General features: G+C 35.3%; 1 protein-coding gene across 6 annotated transcripts in view; it reads left to right on the top strand.

Moving 5' to 3' along the window:
• pxb (putative Hedgehog signaling attenuator pxb) overlaps nt 1-15,981 on the top strand; it is a 291,061-nt gene that overhangs the window by 249,981 nt on the left and 25,099 nt on the right. The gene's annotated exons all lie outside the window — the stretch shown is intronic.

Raw genomic sequence — 15,981 nt, 5'->3', positions numbered from 1 at the left:
TACGGTATCAACAATTTCTAAAACCTAAAAGATAGTCACTGTCAGTAAAAATCTTATTTTCAGTAGGCCTATGTTAATGTTATACTTTTGAAATTAAAAGTTTTGGTTTGATTATTGTGTAGTTTAATTTAGACAACGGACATACAAAGACTGACCGCTGGGGATCAAAAAGGTCTTAAGAAATAATTTAGCCCAGAGCCCCAAAAGGTTTTAAGACGGGCCTGTTGCGTACTTTGAAGCTCTCTGGCGCTCTTTTAATTCATCGTAGGAAAATGGGGAAAAACAGGCTTACTTCTAAACTCCCCCCCTACAACTCCTTAAATTTTTCGCATCACCTTTTGAAACACCCTGTAGAGAGCCTTTTCAAACCTCGTGTTGAGAAACGGGCGAAACCAATCTCCGCACTTGTAGTCGCATTTTTTTCAAACGATATTTTTTTTTCTCTTCTCGATCTGCGTAATATATTTACCATTACGTCGGTCGCGTGATTTGAGTTGGGGATATCTTGGAAAAAATATATAGCGTTGAATAGTTTTGTCGTAAAACGGGGGTCGCTATTGGCGACGGAAACTGATATTGTTTCTACTCGATTCCCAATAAGGAACAGCGAGGGTAAGGATGTCGGGGGGGGGGCGAGTATGAATGTCTAGGCCCCCCCTCCTTCCACTTTCTCCCGGGGTGTAGGGATCCTAAAATAGGTTCTTTCACCACCATCAGAGAGCGCAATCTTGGCCAAGTGTTTTTCTCTCGCCTATCAAGGCACGAGGGCGGATGGCACCCCGACCCTCGTAAATACGTGTGTGTCCCTACCGAGCGGAGAAGAGGGGGAAAAGGGGCGAAAGAATAAGAAAAGGGAGAGAACGGCACGCGAAAAAAAGAGTGCTAACAAAAAGATCGATCCGTTGACGGATGACCCATGTAAATTGATCCTCTACTCCTTGACTCCGGGCTCTCCCTAGTAGCTAAGACCACGGCCGTCTCGCCCATTCCCCAAAACTGGTCTGCCTCACTCGGGCCTCGACTGCCAGCTGATCTTACAGTCGGCTTTAAGGAGGACGGAGGTGGAGGCTCTTTTGCGTGGTATTCTTTTCACGGGACTCGGCTACTATGTAAACATTAAGCTCTCGCTCGTTCGCGACAGTCGCCTGGTGTAGGAGCTTCACCGGCGGGCTCACTCGCCTATGAGCAAAGGCAAAGCGTACATTCCGGCGCAAATCCGTGTCCGACGTTCAATATTGTTCGCCTAAAAGGATGCTGAAAGGAGTTCCTTTACCGTACGAGCCGCCTAAATAGCGCTGTCTGCCAGCCAATGTCCGCTTTACTCACTGTTATCTTTGCATTCCCCTTCCCTGCCACTTCTTTGTATAAGTATTATACAATAATACCACTGTTTTTCAACTCTTACGTAAGGTATAGTATTAAAGGCCTAGGTTTTTTTCTGTCTGTCCCCTTTTAAATTAACTTAGTGGAGCACAAATACCCTGGTGGTAGGCCACCCGCTGAACATGTTGGCCTAATTTAAAGGGGGACTGGCAGAAGAAAACCTAGGCCTTTAACAAATACTAATAATAATAATAATAATAATAATAATAATAATAATAATAATAATAATAATCAGCTAGGCTAATACCTAAGGCACCACCCTAGGCCCAAGTCATCTAGCGACTTATTATGCCTTTTAAACAGGTGGCCGGGTTACATTGCGTAGGAGGGTGGTGGCCAGCCCTACGAGCCAACAGCTCCCTACACTAACTATTACAGTTAACCTCAAAAAGTGTTTATGGAAGGGGAAACAGATTTCTATATTTTGGTCTGGATAATTTTTGTATCAGAAAATCATGTTCGCTGAAATTAAAAGGATATAAGTTATTTTTGGCAATTGATAGTATAGTTTTTCTTTATAGAACATTTTTCCCAAAATTTAATTTTATTATATTATTTACGTGATATATACAATGAAGATATACAATTTTTGACAACGTGAATAACAGGGTTGCCACACGTCGGGTAAAACAGGAAAATCAGGGAAAAGTCAGGGAATTTAAAAATGGGCCTAAAAAGTCAGGGAAATGTCAGGGAATTCAATTTTATCTGGGCACTTTTTGAAGGTAATTTAACTCTGGATGTATGACAATTCCACGATTATCGTTTGTTCCTTGAATGTTTTGCTAATTTTTTCAACATTGCAATAACCTTTTTACTGAAATTTAAGTCCATATAAATTTATTATATTATTATATTATTTTAACTTCTGATAAAAGTAAAATATAAAAGAAAAATTTTGGCCTTAATAAGTCAGGGAAAATTTCTTAAAATGGTCAGGGAAAACGGGGAATAGTCAGGGAATTTGAATCTGAAAAATTTGTGGCAACCCTGAATAAGCATTCCTCTAAGGAAAAGTGTAGTGGTTTTTTTAGTAGCTCTACATTTTTTCATTCTAATAGAACTTCTTGTCAAAAGCGAATTCTCTCTCTCGAATGTAGCTAGTATACTTTTCGATTTTTAAATAAGTCTGAAAACATCCCAGTAGGGTCGTTGTTTTTAATCACAATTTTCTATCTTGTTTTGCGAAATATTTTCCCAATTTCGTATTCTAGGAAAATCCGTAAATTGCTTTTCACTTTTAAACTTTTCATTCCGTTTTTTCCCTGCATTTCCATTTAATCTGGCCAGGAAAGTTTTTAGTTTTATCGCTTTAAGTATCCGGAGAAAATTAAAAATTTATTTGTTATTGAGAATAAACGTCCCAATTGAATAAATCTTTACTTTATACGGCGATGTTTAAGATACCTTATATATTTTTGTACTGATTCCTCTGTAAATATCGAATAACAAATAACGAGAAAAATTCGAGACCGCGCCGTCTCCGGAAATAAAATACAATTTAAATTTTTCCGTTTCTGAATGTTTGCAATCTACATACGTTGTTTTATATATCATTCTTTCCCACCCCCTTTCTGAAAGAATGAATGAATATGAGTCCGAAGAAATTGCCCTGCAAGAAGGAACGCTGTTGTATCCTTCTTTCCGCGGAATGGGCACCGAGTTTTTTCGTAAATATTAGTTTAAGGCAAATGTTAGAAAAATATTTTGCAAAACAAAACCTAATATTTCTTCTCGAGAATCGCCCTTTTTTTGGTTTTTAGTTTTGCGCTGTTCAAAAGCAAAAACGACCTCTCATTTTCATCCGTGTAAAAAACGACCAAAGGTTTTGGGGCGTTTTTGTAAAGCATTGTGATAATACGTTGATAAACCGATACCATCCCATTTCCTTGTTTTAAACTGCGCTCAGAATTTTATAAGGTGGATACTTTTCGCTGGTTCTGGCACAAAGTGTACACTTTTTACGCTAAATTAAACGATTTGCTTGTTCTGGTATAAAAAGTGTTCACTTTTTACGCGAAATTAAACGATTCGCTTGTTCTGGTATAGATGGTGTACACTTTTTACGCGAAAATAAATGATTCGCTTGTTCTGCTATAAAAGTGTACGCTCTTTACGCTAAATTAAACGATTCGCTTGTTCTGGTATAGATGGTGTACACTTTTTTTACGCGAAAATAAATGATTCGCTTGTTCTGGTATAAAAAATGTTCACATTTTACACTAAATTAAACGATTCGCTTGTTCTGGTGGTGATAATTACGCCATCAACTATTTGTATGGGAGCTACTCTTTGTACTGCTCAAAAGTAGGGTTATAGAGAGTAAACTGATAAAATCGTCCGCTTATCTAAAATTTAAGTACTATAATCAGTGACAGGTTAAGAAATTAACCAATTAAATTAAATTAAACCAATTTCCGGTAAATTAGCGGCGGAAATTTCGAATTTGGGCTATTTTCTGTCGAATTCCTTAAGGTTTCTACGCGTGGTATATTAATCCATTTTACGAAAGTATATTGAGTAAATTTGAAAGTGATCAGCAAATATTTATTGTAGATTATTATTTTTAAGCTTCACTATAGCGTATTTTTAGTATTATACTCCTAAACAATCATCAAATCGCACGTTTATGTACGTCAACGTGGTTATCTCGGAATTACCCGTTTTTTACTTACCCTGTACGGATTTGTTTTAGTTATGCCTCGCTTGTGGAACTAAAATAAATTATGGCAGCTGTTTTTAAATTTTATCTATGTTAATCAATTATCACTTTGAAATAAAACGCAATAGGCGGTATTTTCCAATATTATATAACGCGCGCGGGTATACTTAGAAATTTAACCGTAAACAGGCCAAATTCGAAATTCCCGCCCCCAATTTACCGGAAATCCGTGCTAATATCTTTCCGCCATATATTCTAGATATTTTGGCTTTCTTAATCTGTAACTGAATATAAATTGACTACTGGCACCCATTTGTGAAAATGTTTTTACCCCAACTCGATCAGAGTAAAAAGACGTCAGTGTTACTCTTCTTGCCTTACCCCGAAATCCCAGAACCAGCGAAAATTATATAGCTTATATATATAGGCAATCTGTAGTTAGCTAAATTATGCTATTAGTTTTATTTGAACCGATTGGTTTTCTTTAAACTTCTAAAATGAAGGAACACCTTGAAGTGGTAGGCCTCATAAACGATTGGTTTTAAATTTGAAGTCATCTGTACGTCATCCTATAAATTCCTTTATTTTCACCTATTCGCCTATAATTTCGCGTTATTTTGAAAATGAAAGCACTTTTTGTACGTGTCATAAAACAAACATCTAGTGAAAACACTGCTACTTTCGAACAAAACCTTGAAATGTACGGGCTTTGTAAATCAACTTAGTGATCCAATAAATGCAAGAAAACGGTGAACAAAAAATTATCAATATTCGAGGTGATTCGAATCAAAGTATACCGATGTGCAATGATAGGAGTTCCTGTAAGCTAGGAGCAACAAACACAGAGAACGCAGCTAGCCTTTAAACACGCTTACGCAGTGTTGTATACAAATTTCATTGGACGAGCCTTTACGCTGAACGTTTTACGGGCGGGGGGAAGACAATTTCTCAATTTTCCCCATCCAACGGCAGCAGGCGCTAAGCGTCTAACCAATGAAAACTGTACACTAGAAAATAAACGACTTTTGACGGGTTGCGTTTTCCTTGTGTGGGGTGCTGTGTTTGTTGCTCCTAGTTGACCAGGGGCATGCCAACGTTTTATCGAGAGCGGGGGGCAAAAACAATATTATAAGCACAACCTTGTCAAATAGACTGCGACTAGCTGTAAGTAGCATTTTGCTTCTGGTTTTGATTTTGCCGCTGCGTCGATGACATTTAACTACATAAAGCCCTGGACATATGAGTAAATTCGACGAGCCACCCGGTTTTTAAGCATAAACGGAAATGAACTTCTACATATTTCGTGACGAATGAGCTACATGAAAACAAGTTTAGCAAGCGTAGCTTATTTTATAGAAAGACCTATAACCTTATTATTTTCCCTTTTTAGTATCTCATATTTTCCAATAATTCGCCTATTTAGTTTCCTATATTTTTCTATAATTCGCCCATTTTTATTTCCTATATTTTTCTATAATTCGCCCATTTTTATTTCCTATATTTTTCTATAATTCGCCCATTTTTATTTCCTATATTTTTCTATAATTCGCCCATTTTTATTTCCTATATTTTTCTATAATTCGCCCATTTTTATTTCCTATATTTTTCTATAATTCGCCCATTTTCATTTCCTATATTTTTCTATATTTCGCCTCTAAAATTCCTATTTTTCCTACAAAATATTCAAAGCCTTTCCCTGGTCACCCTGCCGGTGTCGAAAATGTAGCTTTAGGCAACTATAATAATACTCTTACTGGACACTTATTAGGGCACCTTTATTTTTAAATTAACGTAGTGGATGGCCATTATCCCTTATTAAAAAGGCATTTTTGTTGATTTAATGACTAAATGAAGACAGTGCTATGTTTCGCAAACAAGCGCTCATTATAGTTTCGCTTTGCGTATGTTTACCCTTTTAAACCTAATGCAAATTTTGCGTGCAGTTTCTCTTCTGCTCAAAGAACGGGCATTTTATTTCTAGTTTACCATAAGTTAATTGAACGAGAAATAGCGCGGAAACCATTCGACCTTCATTTTGATCGAAAACTAGTTGTGATGAGTTCACACATTTTCCCTACATCACTCCCTTTTTTTATTATAAAGGCTGAATGCTATAATAATTAGACACCTCGGTAGACGACAAATAATTAGAATTTTAGACGTGTTTCTACCTCAGCCCGGTTGGTGTCTATACGCTCTGTTACCTAAATGTAATTGGGACTATTTGAATATACATTCTCGGGCAAATGCTTTATCCGTATATGTTCTCAATTACGCCAAGAAATTCGCCTCCCATATTGAATTAAAGGCGCTTGTCTCATCTATTCTTTTTATTAATAAAAGAGGACTGGTTGATTCGCTGCCTTCACTGACCCGTACGAGCGGTACTAGTAGAAATACGCTGTAGGTTTATTCTGAGGCGGATACCTCCATCGCCAAGCTTCTCCTTTCTGTTGTTTGAGGGCGCTGCCGTTTTGCTAGCTACCTAATGCGGAGCAGGGGGGGCGTAGATGGCAGTTTTGAGGCGAACTAAAGAGTTCCATCCCCACCTATAATTAAATTCTCGAAATTCCAAAGTGGATGCGCCCAGACGTTATGATAATTTAATAAGACAGTCCCAAAGACTTCGCCGCCCGAGTTTTTCCTTCACTCTTTTACTAATCTCTCTCGGCTGGTTTTTTTTCCTTATTCGCTGCCTTCAGTCATTCTCAGGCTCTCTCTATTCTGATCGCGCGTGTTTTCAGCGCCCCTTTTAAGAGGAGCCCGTCTAAATTGACATTTTATCGAGGACGTTAACATAGTTTTGATTACGGCTTGTGTTTTTTTATTACTCTATGTATATTTGGTGTTTTTAAATTAATTAATTTTCTTCTGTCTTTTTTAATTCGTTGTAAATTTTCCACAAGCGTGATTCTATTTTAGTTAATCGCGAATCTTTTCGTCCGTTTAGTAATTAACTTTTAGTTACTTGGAGTTGTGTTTTTAAGAAAAGCGTCGAAGCAAAGCAAATATTAATTTCCTAGTTTGCGTTTGTAGTTTTTTAAATAGAGATTAAACGTTAAAAAATAATGCGGTTCTTCGCTCCTTTTAAAAGTAAATATTTTATTTAAAATCAAATTTAATCGGAATATAAGTGAATAATTATAATTTAGTACCGCTTTGATGATATCAAAAGTGCAGACAAAATATATACACCGAAAGTCAAAAATTCGCTTTTCAAAACAACGGATCTCAAATTTATTTTAATCGAGTAATCTAATTAGCTCAACTTATTTTGAGCAGTGCCTGGTTTAAATTAATTGGGCGAAGACCATTTTGGCTACTTTCGGTCGTGGCGAAGTTTCGTAAAAATGAGGTCAGAGAAAATATTAATTTAGTCCGCCGAAGAGGAGAGTGTCAAAAGTTGTTCCGTTTTGGGAATAAAAGAGGCCGAAAGAATATTATATTGTTTCATCTCCGAAGTGGCGCTATCTATCGGCCGGGCTTGTCATTGCTTTTCCCGAGATATAGAAAGCTTCTATTAGTCGCGTTTCTGGCGAAGTTGCGCTACTTGCCGACCAAGTTCGACGTTAACCCCTTTTGGCTGAATGATATTGTCATTATTCAAGCTATAAATAATATCGTCCCCTGTCCCCGGCTTATCGTTGGGACGCATCTGTATCCAAGCCCCCCCGACAGAAAATTCGCTTACATAGGGTAGCAATCGCGGGGGAACAAATGGTGAGTTTTAGAAAGAGCAATCTACGGGACTGATCTCCGGGTTCATCTCCACCGATTGCAGCCAGGGTGGCGAACGCGCCAGAGAGAGGTTCGGCGGACGCGGCCGCTATATGTCCGCCATACTTGATATATCGATTCTCGGTTTCGCCGTCGGCACTTCCCTCGTATCCACCCAGCAGTCTAATAGCGCGCGAATTTTTGAATATAAATTACCTAAGCGCGAATATTCATCTTCGTTTCGACAGTTGTTGAGCGCCTTTATTCGTATAAATCGCGAGCTCCTTTTAAAATATGGAGAATGGACGTCTAAAATGTACTGACCCCCCCTCCCCTTGCTAGTTGTCCTATAGTTTATCGCGGGTGGGCGCTGGAAGAGGGGGGGGGGGTGGAGTCTTGTCATGTAGCTGGCGCTGTAAATTATACAGACCTGTTTGTTACAATTGACAATTTGTTAATTTGAATTTTTAAAAAGATTTATGTTTTGTGTTGTTCGAAGGCACCCCCTGATTAGTTTAACAAATCCCCTTTCCTATTCTAATTAATTCACGACCTCTTTTTTGTATAAAAATGTAAAATATTACGTATGCTTATTAATCAAAGCGTCAAGAGTTTTAACTAAACATTACTTAATAACTAAATTACGCAATATTTTATTTTAAAATTCATTTTCCTAAAATAGCCCATTTTTTTAAGAAATATTGTGAGAAGGAATTGATAATATTCAAATTTATTCTAAAATGTCAGATTAATACCCCCTTTCAAACCAAAAATAGCAGTCAAACACATAAAAGCGCCTGTAAAAGTGTTCCTCCAGCGGTACAGTGGTGCTCACGGTGAAGTTCGTTTTCAGGAGATGACGCACTGACGCCATCTCTCAGAAAAAATGACATCAACGTACACCAAATATTACGTAGTTTATTTTAAGCGTTTTCATTTGTGTAGTTTTTCAACCGTAAACAAATACTAACAAGTTAATACTAAATCAGGGTTGCCACACGTCAGGGAAAACATTGAAATTAGGGAAAAGTCAGGGAATTTAAAAATTAGCCTAAAAAGTCAGGGAAATGTCAGGAATTTTAAGAATTGGTCAAAATTCGGGGAAAGGTCAGGGAATTCAATTTTATCTTGGCACTTTTTGAAGGTAATTTAACTCTAGATGTATGACAAATTCCGCGATTATCATTTATTTCCTTGAATGTTTGGCTAATTTTTTCAACATTGCAATAACATTTTTACGGAAATATAAGTCCATCTAAATTTATTAACTTCTCGAACATCATCGTGTACTCGATCGCGACCTCGAATAAGTAATTGGAGAATACTCGTCGATTATCGAGTACCAAAAAATTGTATATTCGGCTACCCGATTACTTGAATAAGCTGCTCTCTAAAATCTTCGAGTATTTTTTTTTATCCTCGTTGCATCAAAGTTCAAAGAGGAGTTTTTACAACTTTTTGGGCGGACAATAAACGGTACCTACAAATTTGTGGAAACTGATTCATTTTAATTAAAGGAATATTTTACAGCATCGAAAGTTACTTTATACTCCTTTTAAATTTAATTGGATAATTTCTTGAATAAAACCAGCTCCCAATCAAGTACTCGATAAAAATATTACTCGAGGTTTTTTTTAGTTACTCGACTCGAATAAGAGAAAGTTTCCCCTTAATCAAGTACTCGATTACTCGACTCGACTTCAATATTACTCGACTCGAATATTCGATTAAAAAAATTTGATACTCGATAACCGACTCGATTGCCTAAAACCACTACTCGCACAGCCCTAGTCTAAGGTGGTGCCTTGGGTTAATAATTATTTCCATTCGTATAGTTACTACGTGAGAAATCGGTATTTAATTTCAAACATAGTAAACACGTTTTACGTTCTGAATCGAATTATCCCAAATGATAATCGTCTATAAATGTATGTTACGTTCCTTGTGATATCCGTTGTATTCTCGAGATTGTTGTACGTAACCTTTAGCGTGAGAGGATGACGTTGGTCGGGGCTCTCTCGTTTTTCCATTATACACTCATCCTAATCCCCGGTTCTCTATTTTCTCAGCTTTCAAAGGATCCCTTCGTAACTCCTTTCGGCCTTTAGATGGCGCCGTAACCCGGCTGCTACGAGCTAGAGTAGAGTACGCAGTCGGACTCGGGAGATCCAGATCAAAGCGAAGGCGGGGTTTTCCACGAAACTGTGAATTGGCGAAGTAACTTCAAAGCGTCTTCCGTAACCCCTTTTCCATCCGCGCGCCGACGGAGGATCAAGATGGAGAAAGCCCTAAATCCGATTTCACTTTGCCATTGTAATTCGCTGCTGTACAATTATATTCCCAGGGAATAAAATAGCTTCGACGTAATCTACACAATCTTCCCTGCCTTCTAATAAACGAGGAAATTGTCCTTTCTCTTCCTATTAAAGATACAAGGATCTCGCCACTTACTGTGAAGCGTAAGGGCTTATTATAGTGTTGTAAGTTGGAAAATTTCCCGCTCGGAAAATTTTCCGGAAAATGACCGAGGCCTCATTTTCAGGAAAATTTCCGTATTTTTCCGAAAAAAATAAAAAAAAGTTTTCATTCGAAGATTAGTCTAATATATTGTTGCAAATTGAAATAAAGCGGAATTTTCGCCTAATTTTTTCGAATCTGAAAGTAAAACTAAACCTCTAGACTAGTTTAAACTGATTAACAATATAACGCTATTAATGTTTTGTAGTATCTTTACTGATATTAGACATTTTATATCGATAAAAAGTTAAAAACATTAAAAACCCTTAAAAAGTAATAAATTTTTGGTTTTTTTAATTTTTCCGATTTGCGGAAAATTTTCCACAATTCGGAAATTTTTTCCGCACTTTATTTTTCCGGAAAATTAACAACACTAGGTTATTATGTATTTGAGGTCAATTTGCTAAGTAACATGAATTATTATTAAAAAGTAAATTAAGGCTAGCAAAGGACGAAGTGTTTTAATTTTTCAAGGTCAATATTAACGTCGTTCTGATTGAATTAGCATGTTATCGTTAAGTTATTGCCGCAAAATGTAATTGTGTAATTTACACGCCTATCATTTCCTCAGTGTTCATAATTTTGAATTTGTATCCCATAAGTATAACCTTTAATTTGGAATTTTTATCCTATAAGTATCCTATAATTTGGAATTTTTATCCAATAATTATCTTATAATTAGCCATTTTTATCCGATAATTATCCTATCATTTCAAATTTTTATCCGATAATTATCCAATCATTTCAAATTTTTATCCGATAATTATCCAATCATTTCAAATTTTTATCCGATAATTATCCTATCATTTCAAATTTGTTTTATATAAGTATCTTATAATTTCGAATTTTTATACGATAATTATCCTATCATTTCAAATTTTGTTCCTATAATTATTGTATAATTTGGAATTTTTATCCGATAATTATCTTATTTCGAATTTTTATCCGATAATTATCCTATCATTTCCAAATTTTATCCGATAATTATCCTATCATTTCCAAATTTTATCCGATAATTATCCTATCTTATCCAAATTTTATCCGATAATTATCCTATCATTTCCAAATTTTTAACTGATAATTATCCTATAATTTTTAATTTTTATCGAATAATTATCTTATAATTTTTAATTTTTATCGAATAATTATCGTATAATTTTTAATTTTTATCGAATAATTATCGTATAATTTTGAATTTTTATTCGATAATTATCGTATAATTTGGAATTTTTATCCGATAATTATCTTATTTCGAATTTTTATCCGATAATTATCTTATTTCGAATTTTTATCCGATAATTATCTTATTTCGAATTTTTATCTGATAATTATCCTATCTTATCCAAATTTTATCCGATAATTATCCTATCATTTCCAAATTTTAACTGATAATTATCCTATAATTTTTAATTTTTATCGAATAATTATCTTATAATTTTTAATTTTTATCGAATAATTATCGTATAATTTTGAATTTTTATCGAATAATTATCGTATAATTTTGAATTTTTATTCGATAATTATCGTATAATTTGGAATTTTTAGCCGATAATTATCGTATAATTTGGAATTTTTAGCCGATAATTATCTTATTTCGAATTTTTATCCGATAATTATCCTATCATTTCCAAATTTTATCCGATAATTATCCTATCATTTCCAAATTTTATCCGATAATTATCCTATCTTATCCAAATTTTAACCGATAATTATCCTATCTTATCCAAATTTTAACCGATAATTATCCTATCATTTCCAAATTTTAACTGATAATTATCCTATAATTTTTAATTTTTATCGAATAATTATCGTATAATTTTGAATTTTTATTCGATAATTATCGTATAATTTGGAATTTTTAGCCGATAATTATCGTATAATTTGGAATTTTTAGCCGATAATTATCTTATTTCGAATTTTTATCCGATAATTATCCTATCATTTCCAAATTTTATCCGATAATTATCCTATCATTTACAAATTTTATCCGATAATTATCCTATCTTATCCAAATTTTAACCGATAATTATCCTATCTTATCCAAATTTTAACCGATAATTATCCTATCATTTCCAAATTTTAACTGATAATTATCCTATAATTTTTAATTTTTATCGAATAATTATCTTATAATTTTTAATTTTTATCGAATAATTATCGTATAATTTTTAATTTTTATCGAATAATTATCGTATAATTTTGAATTTTTATTCGATAATTATCGTATAATTTGGAATTTTTATCCGATAATTATCTTATTTCGAATTTTTATCCGATAATTATCTTATTTCGAATTTTTATCCGATAATTATCTTATTTCGAATTTTTATCTGATAATTATCCTATCTTATCCAAATTTTATCCGATAATTATCCTATCATTTCCAAATTTTAACTGATAATTATCCTATAATTTTTAATTTTTATCGAATAATTATCTTATAATTTTTAATTTTTATCGAATAATTATCGTATAATTTTGAATTTTTATCGAATAATTATCGTATAATTTTGAATTTTTATTCGATAATTATCGTATAATTTGGAATTTTTAGCCGATAATTATCGTATAATTTAGAATTTTTAGCCGATAATTATCTTATTTCGAATTTTTATCCGATAATTATCTTATTTCGAATTTTTATCCGATAATTATCCTATCATTTCCAAATTTTATCCGATAATTATCCTATCATTTCCAAATTTTATCCGATAATTATCCTATCTTATCCAAATTTTAACCGATAATTATCCTATCATTTCCAAATTTTAACTGATAATTATCCTATAATTTTTAATTTTTATCGAATAATTATCTTATAATTTTTAATTTTTATCGAATAATTATCGTATAATTTTTAATTTTTATCGAATAATTATCGTATAATTTTGAATTTTTATTCGATAATTATCGTATAATTTGGAATTTTTAGCCGATAATTCCTGCATATTTTTGAGCACTATTAGCTGGGATCCCTGAAACACGCGTACATTAAAGAGGCTGCCCAAAATTTTTCATTTCAAATCTAGAATGATTTATTTTAAATACCCGGGAACTGGTGCCATCTATATTAAAAGAAAAACGCAATTTGAAAAGCAGATCGTTAATTTTCGAAGTTATATCGATCGGCGTGGCTTGATCGCACGAAAGAAAAAAAGCTCTATTTATTTGACGTATTTCATTTATCGTAATTGCTCGAATTTTCAATGTTAAAACAGCTTGAAAAGAGGCCTTATTACAATTTATACAGAATAGTAGCGTTTCGTTTTTTCGCCCGTTGAATAAAAAGCTCATTTAGAAAATGCTTCCGCGAAGGGCGATTCCTCAGCGCCTGCAGCCCGCCTAAAATGAAAATAAGAAATAAATGATTTGACCAAATGTACTTTTGAAGAGCATTTTTCTTTACTTTGGGCGAGAAGGGATATATCCAGCCGAGAGAGACGCGGATGGAAACCCGGAATCTCTTCTAGGAACACTTTACCGCGACCGTCACTCGACGTTGGAATAGAAGCTAGCGAACAAGTACAGTTTGCGTCGCGTCGAATATGTCCACGCTAAGTTTGTTTTCGTAGATTTTCTACGCGTTGGACTACCATCACCGTCGCGCGTGAAAATACAGAAATCGTTTCGAGTAACCAAAAACTCCTAGGTTTTTCCACGACTATACAGGGTGGAATCCTCAGCCGTGGTCCAGCCTCGGTACTTCTCCTAGTACACCAGAGTGCTGCGGGTCAAACACTTCTACAGGCGCTGGTATTCCACAAATAGACCAATGGGATAATTATAAGCGCATCTTTATCCAATCGCCCGATAAAGCATTTGGAAGATGCGCTTCTAATTCTCCCATTGGTCTATTTTTAGACTACGAAAAGTACCGAGGCTGGACCACAGCTGAGGCTTCCAATTATCTCATTGGTCTATTTTTGGCCTACCAGCGCCTGTTGAAGTGTTCCACCCGCAGTACTCTGGTGTACTAGGAGAAGTACCAGAGCTGGACCACGGCTGAGGCTTCCACCCTGTATATTTAGAGGCTCGTGTAATATATATTAAAGTAGACTGAAACTTTGTTTGGGCTCGTTGGCGGATAGAGAAGATGGAAAAAAGAGGGAAAACCAAGCGGAGCTACAAAAAAAGATTTTATTCTGGAAATCTAAAAATCCTTCCGGGAGGGGTTTATAAATCTCGACGAAATTGAATACTCGGCCATAGAATCTCGCTTGGGATTTTTGTCGTTGCTAGCATTTGGTGGTTCTCGATGCGGTGCGCAATGATGGCCGTCGCAAACCCAACAGAAAGACTTTAAAAAGCTTTTAGTAGACCACCCTATGAGACGGCTCTAAGTTGCTCTTCCCCCAGGTACCGCTAGACGTCGCGCGAATCGCTTTTTTACCCCCTTTACTCGGAAGGAAGGGAACAAGATGTCGCCGCTAGCGCTCTAAGAGTAGCCCTCCCGTGCTAGACCAAATATGCTTTTTGAAGTTTGACGACGGACCGTCAAACGCGGCCGTTTATGGCTAGACTTTGCGCGTTTCGGCGAGGGAGAGAACCGACTATAAGCTCGCGTGAAAAACGGTTATGTTCTAAAGTTTCTCCGGATCTATTTTTGCTAAAGGGGGCTAAATATGACCATCTCATTCTTAAGTGTGTTGTCGTGTTTTCCTCTTTTAGGATTTTTGCTTTGAGATATATTCTTGCGGGCCCGGCTTTGAGTAAGATTTACCTAAATAATTCCGTTTACGTTAATGGGTTTCTTTACGACACCCCGAAAATCTGAATTCGTAAACAAATCCTTAACCCCTATCCGATTCGCGATATACTGATCTACGTAGTCTTGGGTGTTTTGTCAAAATATTTTAACAATAGCAAAAGTAATCACATTTCCTATTGTGTTAATACTAATTTCCTGACAAAATCTTTTTTCAACACTGATAAACTCGTCAATTTAAGACTCGCAATCGAACTGAGTAGCGTGTTATCGTCCTTGGTAGTACAATAATATTCCGCTTTGGGCATTTTTAGACACTAGGGGGCTCTGCGCTAAGAACTAAACCTAGCAATAGCTAATATTAATAAAATAATAATTATTATCAGCTAGGCTATACCCAAGGCACCACCTTAGACCCAAGTCATCAAGAACGTTTTAATGCCTTAATTCAGGTGGCCGGGTTACAATGCGAAGGAGGGTGGTGGCAAGCCCATCATGGCCAACAGCTCCCTACACTGTTACCATTAACCTCTACTAGTTTTTATGGGAAGGGGAAACCGAAGATATCCGGGAAACCCCTTTAACCCATGGGGTCAGAACTTGTTATCTCAACGCGGGAGTGGTTCCGAGTTTTCACCCATAAAAATCAGTTCGGTGATAATTTTTCCCAATATTACTACTTGGCGATTTCTTCGGAGAATGATTTATTGTAGCGTCTATTGATATACTTATTGATATTACGTTACTTATAACCATAGGTATATTTTCTTTTGATTAAATTTATTTTTCCAAATTAATCCCATCACCTATATAGTGCCATGTGAGGCTGAATTCTCAAAAGGTCACATTTTCAGAGGTTAAATTTGAACCCGTTTGGAAGTTTTTCTTATTTCGGGGGAGGCTCTTTATTGCTTCGGCAAATAAAAAGACATCGAGTAAAGAAGATACGAGAGGGAAAAAACGAGTTAAAAATCTTCGAGCGCTACTTTTTCTCGTT

The sequence above is a fragment of the Leiobunum rupestre genome, chromosome 4 (assembly GCF_980474605.1).
Source record: "Leiobunum rupestre chromosome 4, qqLeiRupe1.1.hap1, whole genome shotgun sequence".
In the NCBI taxonomy this organism is placed as follows: Eukaryota; Metazoa; Arthropoda; class Arachnida; order Opiliones; family Sclerosomatidae; genus Leiobunum; species Leiobunum rupestre.
This window is presented reverse-complemented; position numbering and strand designations above follow the sequence as displayed.